A 12,177-nucleotide genomic window follows, 5' to 3' on the forward strand; every position below is an offset into this window, starting at 1 on the left:
GTTTGTTGTTGTTAAAGATAAAGTTTTCTAACTTGTATCTTCATCTAATCTTGGTTACTTCCATCTTTTTTTTTTGATGAAGAACCAAGAACAAGAACCTAAACTTTCTAGTTTATGGTTCTACACTTAATGTTTTAAAAGATTTAAAATTCTTGAGTTTTAAAATCATACTTGTATTCATGTTTGTAAACTTAAGGTTTACTTTCTTAAAAGATCAAAGCCTTGGCTTGAATCTTTCTAAGTATGAACAACCATGAACTTATTACTTGTAGATTTAATTTATTTCTTCATTTTATGTACTTTAAAGTTGTGATGTTGTTAAATTGGTCAAGTATTACTAGTTAATCTTGATCTCATTTTTCTTGAATTAAAAGTTAATTTTATAAGTTCAAGAACATAGAAGTATAACTTTCTAGTTATAACTTCATATACTTATGTTGGATCTAAGTTTATATAACTTATGGTCTTCTAATTTTATTGTAAATAAGAGCTTACAAGCTTACATACATTATTCAAGTTGAAAATCTAAGTTTCATAACTTATGGTTTCATTAAAGTGTAGATCCAAGTTTTGTAACTTAGGATCTAACTTAAGAACACTAGATTTAGACTTTCTAGTCTAGGATCTTTAAGATCTAGCTAAGATCTAAGTTCTACAACTTATGATCTTGATTATTTAGTTTACTTTCAAGTTTGTAGCTTAATATTACTTTTGTAACTCATGTATGTGTCGGATCTAAGATCTTGATGTAACTTTGGTTCATCAAACTACATACAACTCTTAAGTGAGTTGTGCAACTTATCTTAGACTTACACTAGTGTACACTTGAAGCTATACGCATCAAGGATGAGAACCGTGATGAGCATCAAGCCCCAAGAACCCACCGGAACACATTTCTTACTATTTCTGGAACTGATCAGACTACCTGGGCTACTGGAAATCTTATTTTCAGTTAGTTCGGTTCGAGTAGATAATTTTCCGTTTAGACCTCGTCTTAATCCGAGTTACGGTTTAGGATCTATGGCCTCCCGAAAGTCACTACACCCTATTAATGTTGTGCTGAAATTTCTGACCTACTCGCACTTAAACTGTCACCACAGTCAAAAGAAGACGAGTTTGGTTCTGGAAATTGGTCAGTCTCTAGGGGACTCATATACGGAGCCATGGCCACTGGTCTCACCTCATTTCAGTTTGTATAGAGGTCGTGGCGACTGAACGAAGTCAGCCTTTATTTCAAACCCTACTCTTGACTTAAAACTTACTTTACACTTTTTGTTTAATGATGAATGATGATGGTACTTAAGACCTCTTTTAAACCTTTGGGAACGATTTACTGACTTAGTAACTTTTGACTTAGGTTGAGGACCTTTCGGACCAACCACTTGCTTACTATTCCCGCGTACCGACTTTTACTACTTTCCACTGTGAGTTATATTATCCCTTTTTTTACTTTAACTATTTTGGGAACTGAGAATACATGCGTATTTTGCGTTTTACATACTAGGCACGAGTACTTAAACTTTATATATGTGTGGGTTATACAACGGCATAAACTTTCCCCTTAGCTCGGTAATGTTTAGTCATTGGTCTTTGAACCGGTGAACGCGAATCTTAGATATGGATCCATAGGGTTTGACATCCCCACTCGGGCTAGTAGCGCTAGCATTTAACGGGTGTTTAATACTTCATAAACATACACACTCACCAAGTGTACTTTTAGGGGGTGATAAACGTTATGTTAGTTACCAAGTGCCCACGGTTATACATATAATTTTCATACTGTTTTGAAACGCTGTTGAAGCACTGAAATCTCGTGGCCTACCTTACATTACTGTTATACTTAAACTATAGCTCACCAACCTTTGTGTTGACATTTTTAAGCATGTTTTTCTCAGGTGCTTAAGGTTTGCTTGCTTCCGCTGTACTAGTCATGCTTTGTAGACACCCGCTGCACTTATTAGAGATGTCACCGCATGAAACGTTTATTTTACATTCAAACAATATTACTTTTGAAACGATGTATTTGTAATGACCCATGGGTCACGTACTATTATTGCTTGCTATTCATAGAAGCATACTTTTGGTTGTTAAACATTTGACATTGGTTAAGACGTCACCTATATTCATGAATGCAAAATTATTTTGAAACCACATATAGTATTTGACCTTGTAATGATCCTGTTGTTGATGATTCGTACACGATGGTTTTGTACGGGGCATCACGGTGTGTACTTGGCTTCGTCAGATTCAACAGCAAAAAAATAAATAAATAAATAAAACAGCCGCCACTAGATAAACGATTAACTTCTCTTGTTCTTCATACAACAACGAAAAAAGAATAGCGGTGTAGCAATTGATCAACTGTAGTGACCCGAACTTTTCCATGTTTATATATATTAATTGAGATTGATATTTACATGATTAAATGTTTCTAACATGTTAAGCAATCAAACTTGTTAAGACTTGATTAATTGAAATATGTTTCATATAGACAATTGACCACCCAAGTTGACCGGTGATTCACGAACGTTAAAACTTGTAAAAACTATATGATGACATATATATGGATATATATATATAGTTAACATGATACTATGATAAGTAAACATATCATTAAGTATATTAACAATGAACTACATATGTAAAAACAAGACTACTAACTTAATGATTTTTAAACGAGACATATATGTAACGATTATCGTTGTAAAGACATTTAATGTATATATATCATATTAAGAGATATTCATACATGATAATATCATGATAATATAATAATTTAAAATCTCATTTGATATTATAAACATTGGGTTAACAACATTTAACAAGATCGTTAACCTAAAGGTTTCAAAACAACACTTACATGTAACGACTAACGATGACTTAACGACTCAGTTAAAATGTATATACATGTAGTGTTTTAATATGTATTTATACACTTTTAAAAGACTTCAATACACTTATCAAAATACTTCTACTTAACAAAAATGCTTACAATTACATCCTCGTTCAGTTTCATCAACAATTCTACTCGTATGCACCCGTATTCGTACTCGTACAATACACAGCTTTTAGATGTATGTACTATTGGTATATACACTCCAATGATCAGTTCTTAGCAGCCCATGTGAGTCACCTAACACATGTGGGAACCATCATTTGGCAACTAGCATGAAATATCTCATAAAATTACAAAAATATGAGTAATCATTCATGACTTATTTACATGAAAACAAAATTACATATCCTTTATATCTAATCCATACACCAACGACCAAAAACACCTACAAACACTTTCATTCTTCAATTTTCTTCATCTAATTGATCTCTCTCAAGTTCTATCTTCAAGTTCTAAGTGTTCTTCATATATTCTACAAGTTCTAGTTACATAAAATCAAGAATACTTTCGACGGTTTCTTAAGCAGTAAAACTGCAGCCTATTATCGATATGACTTTATTGTGGTGTTGGTTTAAATAAAAACCCATAACAGCAATAGGTACAACAGCTTGTTTGGTTTGTAAACTGGTTGAAACAGGAAACAGAAGTAGAACTGCAGTAGCAGGTGAGTTTGGTCTGTTGTGGTGAGATGAATGACGACTGTAGCATCAGTAACGGATGAGAATAAATTGAAGGTGGTTGTGGTGATGATCTTGACAGAAAAATAGTAGCGTAGCAAGAAGATTGATGGTTAAATCGAGCTGTAAAAACAGAAAACAGAAACATAAAACTTGGTTTTTGATTTCCTTGAGATTTTATAGCCGATTAGTTTGAAGGTTATGATGAAGTTTATGGTGGTCATCAATGGTTCTAATAGAAACAGAAAGGAAATAAAAAATGCAGCAATGGTGATCCTTGGTGGATGAAGGTGGCGGTTTAAGTGTATTCTAAATGGTGGTGGTTGATGGTTATAGTGATGAACGATGGTATTCTTCAAAGGTGATCAAGTTGGTGAGAGTAGTGATGTGGTTTGCTACTGCTACAGTAGCTTAAAAGGTGCTGGGTGTCGTGATGGTGGAGGATTGTGGTGTTTGGCGATGGTGGTGGAGTTGTGGAGTGCCGATGGTGTAGGTGGTTGTCTTGTTTGATGGGTGGTGGCGGATGGAGAAGAAGAAGGGTGTACGTTTGTTGATCAATCATCTAGGCATATATATATCTATAATGTTATTATAAATAATATATTAATATCAATAATTAATAATATAACTAATAGTAAACATGTGTTAATAAGATAGCAGCCAGAGATTTTGGGAGTATCCTACCGACGGTTTTGGCACGAAGTATTATATTGCGTTCATTGCTAAACAGTTAACGTATAAAAGTGTTCCTAAAAATCCCAAATTTTTAGGTTAAATATATTTAGTTATTTCACTCATTAACTGTTTGAAACTTGATCATAAATGTTCGATAATTATTTATTTTCTGTTCCAATTTATATGTACGGAGTACTAATATTTAAACTTAAAAAGGTAAAAATATTTTTAACAAATCTAAAATCTTCGTAATTAATTTACAGTACAACTTTTATCTTAATCTTTCATATATATATATATATATATATATATATATATATATATATATATATATATATATATATATATATATATATATATATATATATATATATATATATATATATATATATATGAACACTAACGAAATGTCAACCGAGTATCACAATTGTTTATTATTTAAGCTCAAAATCATTTATTCAATATATATATATATATATATATATATATATATATATATATATATATATATATATATATATATATATATTCATTTTGATAATAAACAAAAATTAATAATTTATATATTGTATTATTATATCTAATTAGTTATATCTAATTATTTATATATACATATCTATTGTTCGTGAATCGTCGGGAATGGTCGAAAGTCAATTTGGATATATGAAACAGTTCAAAATTTTTGAGACTCAACATTACAGACTTCACTCATCGTGTCAAAGATATTAAATCGTATCGAGAGTTTGGTTTAAAATTAGTCGAAATTTTCCGGGTCGTCACAAGCATGTTGGCTCATATAAATGGGTTTTTATCCTACATCTTAATGGATCATAAATCCATTAAAATTGGGCTAATTTAATGGTCCATTAACTAGAGTAGGGTGGGCTTAAGTCCATTAAGGTAAAAAGTCCAATAAGACTAACTAGTGTGCATTAGTAAATTACTAAGCGTAATTAAGCAACCAATAAGCCAAGTAATTGTCATTAGAAAATAACAATTAGTTTTACGTAGCCATAATATTCCAATTATGACAAAAGTTAAACGTGTACCAAGCACGTAGCTCGCTTTAAACGAAAAGTGACACTAATGGTCATAAAAGCATTCGGGGATCAAGTTAAGTAACTAAGTACTTACAAACACGTTTTAAAATATAAACGAAGGTAATCAAGATGAATTAAGATCCCAGAATATGATATAGCTCAGTACGCACAAATACGCAGTTTCGTGAAAATATAAGGTACAAATATAAGTCGAAAAAGTCGGGTCGTTACAGATGGAAATAGAAGATATCGGGTGCCCATTATGCGACTACAATGTTGAATCATTGGATCATTTACTATTCGGGTGTGACTTAGCTATAGATATTTAGAGAAAAGTCAAAGTTTGGATCGATATTGTGAATTTTTGTGAGTTTGATTCTTGGTCCAATTGGTTGGCATGGTTTGACGGTTGGTCTGCTAATCAAGAAACGAAAGTGAAAATGTATATTGTGGCTTCCTTGTTATAGCATATTTGGAGTTTTTGCAATAACTTCTTGTTTGGATCCCGCTCGATGAAGAAAGCTCTAGTATTTGATTCTATCTGTAATTTTTCTTTCAATTGGATATGTAATAGAGGAAAATTAGTTATTCGTTGGGACGAGTGGCTCATGAAGCCTTTGTAATTGTTTCTTTTTCCCTATCTACTACCTTACTTGCGTAAATTTTTGTGTGTTATATATAAATTGCTTGAATTTATAAAGCTTAGCCTTTGAATTTTGATCAAAAAGTTTATCAACAAATCGCAAGGTTAGTCATCAAACTTTTATCAACAAATGCAATAATAGAAGAGAAATAAAAAGGAGACTCGTTAGATATATTATATAGAATTATTGACTAGGCAAACAACAACTTAACGGACAAACGACTTTCGTTAGGCTAAGAATGTAATTGGGAATAAGTAATAAATTTAAGTTATTTTATTTTATTTCATAAGGAACAAACTATTTAAGTAATTTTATTTATTTTATTATATATTAAATATTAAAATTACATAAAGCATTCACTCTATCAAACTTATTGAAATAAAGTAAAACAATTTAAAAGAAAATATAAAGTTTAGGTAATTGATTTCATTCAGTAAAACACAAACTAGCTTAATGCCCGCGAATTTACGTGGCTTTTTTATGGGACAAATCAAGAATAAATTTGAAATTCTATAAACTTATATTTTATATTATTTAAATGGTTGACAGCAATGAGACCAAATCATAGAATAAGGATGTATACTCATTGACAAAATCAAAACAAATAAAACATAAATGCAAATAACATAGTGCCTTAAACATGGCATTAGAAGCCACCAACATTAAAAAGGATAAACGGAACAATATAAAAGCTAAACATAAAACGGTAGGCATGCCAACATAGATTTAATGTTTCGAATATACCAAAATTTAACATCCTTCTATTCCTATGTTATTCAAAGATTATAAAATAACCAATAAGCAATTCAAGAACTATTTACAGATCCTGTAGAGGCACTTTGACACCTCATTTTTCTGGTCGAAATCTGCAAAAATTTGATTGTTTTCATGAAATCCTCATTATGATTATGATACTTATTATACTCTTTATAAAATTAAAACATAAATATCAATCCAATAGTAAAATCATAGCAATTTAATAAAGACCCAATATGTGCTCGACATGAAGTCATGGTGCATCAAAAGACTAATAATTGCTGGCCTCTGAAAACAAAATACTGTAGAACACAAATGTTAATCACATAACTTGAGACCTTATTCTCAAGAATTGTATTGATTCAGTTGAAGGTGTCAATATTGACCCATACAACCTGACCCAGTAACCCACCTCATTTTGACCCATATAAAAATGACCCATCAACCCAAATTAGTTTCGAGTTCGACCCACTACCCACCTATTTTGTCACATCTAATTTACTGACATCTTTTTTTATTACCAAATCACTATATCTATCTTATATATAAACATATTTATAAAACCATAATCACAAAACCAAGATGAAAGATTACCAGGTGAATGCAATATATTTTCAAAGAGCCAATGACTCTTTATCAACTTTAGTCATATTTTACCGAGTTAAGTTTCTTATAAGCCTCAATAACTGGATAAAATATATGATCTAATACACGATATGTTGAGCATAGCACGATACACAATATTTTCATGCTCCGAATCATCATGTAAGTTTATACATTCTAATACAATGTCAACTTGAATATGACAATTTATCTATATCAATTATAACAACTTCACATTCTACCTCTGACAAATAGTATAAGAGGTAATAAAAAATTAAAGACATATATTGAAGTCATAGTTTGGTGCACGTGCCAAAATAGGTGCTCTAGATGCGTCAAAAGAGGTTCAGAATTGAGACAGGTGATTTTGTTAAGTGTCAAAACAGGTGGGTCCAGTTGAAATGCCTCAAAAACCTTCTGTCATTTTTTTAGGATTTTTCTAACGACAATCCTTAGGGTTTTTGTTAGGGTGCCAAAAAGACGTGTACTTTTTAATATTTGTCATGTAAAAGTCAACCTTAACCACATTGTACAATTGTACATTTAAATTTAGTTTTATTCGACTCACATTTTTACAAAGAAAGTTAATAAACCTCAAGTGAATGTAGAAATTGACCTGTCATATTTGTCAATTACCCAAAGAAACTTTACATGCCATGACCAATTTATACGCTTGAAAAAAAAATCCAATTACAAGGGACAAAGGCACACCCAAACAATGGTTATTATCACTCGTTGTTGAGTGGAAATGATTCTTTATCACATAACAGGCAAAAACATTTTGACCCGCTCATTTTGGCACATATATTAAAGACGTATAATGGTTAACCTGAATAGGCCAAAGAACACATGGATTCCATCCAGTTATTTTTTCACTAAGCAAAACTCGAAATCTATTGAGTTGTCATTATGAGTTGTAAATTTATTGAATTATTGTTCAAAGAATGATATCGTCTTAGGATTCATATAGCATACAGTAATATAATGTATGCTGATTCTTGTTCGTACCTCACTTCAATGAGAAATTACACTTTGGAGATGCTTGGTAATTGATGGAGACCGGAGATCCTGTAAATGTAAGTATTTTGTATCCCAACATGAACCAAATAGACCATTATTCATAAAGATAAGTAGGCTAGAGTCACTCGAAATAAGCTTCCACGAGCATTATATATAACGTTACACCACAAGACACGTCTCCAATCTGAACGCAGATAAAGTGGACAACTCTTTATGTTGGCGCATGCTCCGTTCAAATCCAATAAAGTTGAAATTCATGGGAACTGGAAGTTACATATGATCAACTTCTAAAATTCGCAGCAATTGGAAATGTTTTTCAGTTTACTCATATGAATGAAAACTAACTAAATACTTGCAATAGAACTTTGCAACTTAAAATCTGGTGCATACCTTATTAATCTCTAGATCCTACGATTATTATTGCTCATACCTGCATTTGACAACGCAAGAGATATTGAAATATCCAAAGACACATTTAATTTATTTCGATTATCTAAATAACATTCCGTCAGAACATTCATAAAGGTAATTTCATCAAACACTTGCATATAAGAAAATACATATAAACAACTTCAATACTAATTTAAAATCCCACCAATCAGAATTTCAAAATAGTAAAAATCGAAAACGTATAGTAAATCAACCGATTTGATAAATGGCGAGATATGTTTTTGAAGAACTTCTCCCACAAAATGAACTTTAACTTTCACCTTGTATTCATGGTTATAATTGATGAGTTTTTTTGTTAATGTTATTGTTGAGTTTGTATTATGATTGTGAATACAAATGAGTAATGACTCACCTATATATAATCACTAGGGTTGATCATAATTATTGAAATAGTAATGAGGATTGATATGGAATTATCATTAATTAATCAATCAATATATTGATTGATTTGAAATTCCTTATTATTGAATTTCTGCTACAATTTATTTTAGGAAAGATTTTTCTTTCAAATAATTGAATTCGCCATTAATTTCATATGTGTAACAAAATAATTTCCATAAATACAAAGGTCTAAAATGTGGAATGTATATATGTATATCTAAATAGGTATGACAAAAAAAGTACATATTCAAAGTGATGCACATATGCTTTCAGTATCCTGGATTAAATGGTACATATTCAAAGTGGTACATATTCAAACTATGGACAATTAAATCAACACAATGGTACATACGAATGCAAAATGTGGACAATTATATCAACAGACAAATGACTAACGACAAAAAAAAAAAAAAAAAAAAAAAAAAAACTAATAAGCTTTTTTGAATTCATAACATCACCAAAAATAACATCTTGAGAACACTAATATTGTATGAAGACATGAAAATCTTGGAACACTAATCAACTACACAAAAATTCGGGTAGCAACACAAAACAACTTCTCACATAAACACTAACAAATGGATACCACAAACGGATATAGATGATGCTTACCCAACCTTCTAATCCACAATTTTTCAATTTTAAACCATAATTAAGATTAATTGTGAGAAATAGCATTTATTTGATTAAATTCACGTTAGTTTTGAACTATCAAATTGCTCAATAATAACAAACAAATGCACAAAAACCCATACATACAAACATGAAAAATTACAAAATTAAAATCAACAATACAATTCATGAAATCAAAAAAATAAGAAATTCATAAACTTTATATAACAAAATCTTAGAAATTAAATAACGAAACCCATAACCATAAAATAAAAAAATAAACAACTATCTACTAGTTTTTAGGAATAATAAAAGGTTAGAGAAGAAATACCAGCAACTCATGGCGATGGCGGCAGTAGCGGGGATGTTTATCGCATAAAACACTAATTTTTGCCCCCAATCCAATCGAGTTTTAACAACCGGGGAGAAGGAAGACTCCTGCAACACGATTAACAGATGAAAAGAGCAAAAAAAAAAATCGTTTGAATGTCGTATAAATCGCTTAAAATTCGAGGAGTAATATTTCAGGAGCGATTACTATGAGCGAATGACAACAGATGATATATGACAAACCTAAAAATCAAAGAACAACATCAAAAATGCTCACCAGCGAATAACAACCTCTGATTTCTGGAAATTCAAATTTTGAAGATCGTCTGGTGAATGCGATGATATCGATCTATTGCGATGGAATTGTGTTTGAAGAGTTATGGTTAGTATTTTTATTCTGGAGTGTTTTACCAGCGATGGAATCAGTTTAAATAATGTGAAAGAGGTACATTACAACAGTTTATTTTGGAATGATTGATTTCAAAATATATCATAATTATGTGATATGCGTGTAATTAGAACTTTAACAACTAAAGTCATCAATTGCATTCTTATCAATTACGTTTTATTAAGTGCAAATTCAAATTTTGAAGCTGAAAATGGAAAGTAATTATTATAGCATCTGTTAAAAGTTTATAAAATGTGACAAATTTGAAAGTAATTATTATAGCATCTTTTAAAAGTTTATAAAATGTTACAAATGGAAAGTAATTCGAATTTTGAAGCTGAAAATGGAAAGTAATAATGTTGAATGTGACAAATTTATTGAAACATTAATCTAAGATTATGAAGTCATTAGAAGAGATTAAGGGCTAAAATCAGATGTGGTTATTTTAATGGATGACTAAGATTATATTAGATTTAGATCTATTTTACCTTTTGTTATTATATATAAAAAGGATTGTTGTTAACATTTCATAACTCAAAATTTATAAAGAAGTACTCGAGCCAAAATTTGCAACCCTTGTTTTCATAATAAATGAACTAAAAATTATAGGTGAACCCATGTAGCAAACAACAACCACAAGTCTAAAACAATGTCTATTAGACCATTTCTAACTCTAACGATGATGTGTAGTCAAATGGTACATTTTTTAAGTGACGTAATAAATTTATGAAGTATAAAGTTACATAAAGGAGAGTGTCAAATTTGAATATTAAATTTATGGCGAGTGATGTGGTAAAATATAATTGAAAGTTTGATGAAATGAAAATAAACTAATACTAATATATATAGGAAAATGCTAACGACAGCTCTTAGGGCTGTCGTTAACACGCTTTAAAATATTGTAAATTTTGATAACCGCCTTTATGAAAATGACTAATAACCGCCATACATAAAAGAGTGTGAATTATGATTGGCTAAAATATAAGTGACATTCGTCATTTTATGTGTGAATTAAAGGTCTAATTGACTGTTTGGTGTGTGAATGTGTGAATTAGGGATGTTGTCGCCTGCTTTATATCCGTCAAACCATCAAACGGCGTTACCATGGGGTTGACTAGACGCTCGCCCCGGTTAGAACTAGTTTTACGAATTTAGTATTAACTAAATTCCTCATTGACCTTTAATTAAATACATAGTTCCCATTCTACCCTTTACTCATCAAAAGTCAATCAAGCGTATAAATCACTTGCTCTTTTAAAAAACACAACCACTTCTCTCTCTAAACTTTCCATTTTCTCTCTTTACAAATTTTAATTATCTTATATATTTTTTTAAAAATAATGGAGTCCGAAAAAGAGATAATTTTCCGATCAAAACTACCCGATATTTACATCCCAAAACATCTACCTTGACACTCGTATTTTTTCGAAAACATATTCAACTTTAGTGACCGTCCGTGACTAATCGATGGCGTGAGCGGCCACGTCTACACTTACGCTGACGTGGAGCTGACGTCACGTAAAGTCGCTCCGTCACTTCACCACAAATTAAACATCAACAAAGGTGACGTCATGATTTTACTCCCAAATTCATCTGAATTCGTGTACTCCTTCATCGGCGTATCGTATCTCGGCGCGATTTCCACCATGGCAAATCCGTTATTCACGGCAGCCGAAATCATTAAATAAGCAAAAGCATCGAGCAC

Source organism: Rutidosis leptorrhynchoides, chromosome 2, assembly GCF_046630445.1.
Source record: "Rutidosis leptorrhynchoides isolate AG116_Rl617_1_P2 chromosome 2, CSIRO_AGI_Rlap_v1, whole genome shotgun sequence".
Taxonomy (NCBI): Eukaryota; Viridiplantae; Streptophyta; class Magnoliopsida; order Asterales; family Asteraceae; genus Rutidosis; species Rutidosis leptorrhynchoides.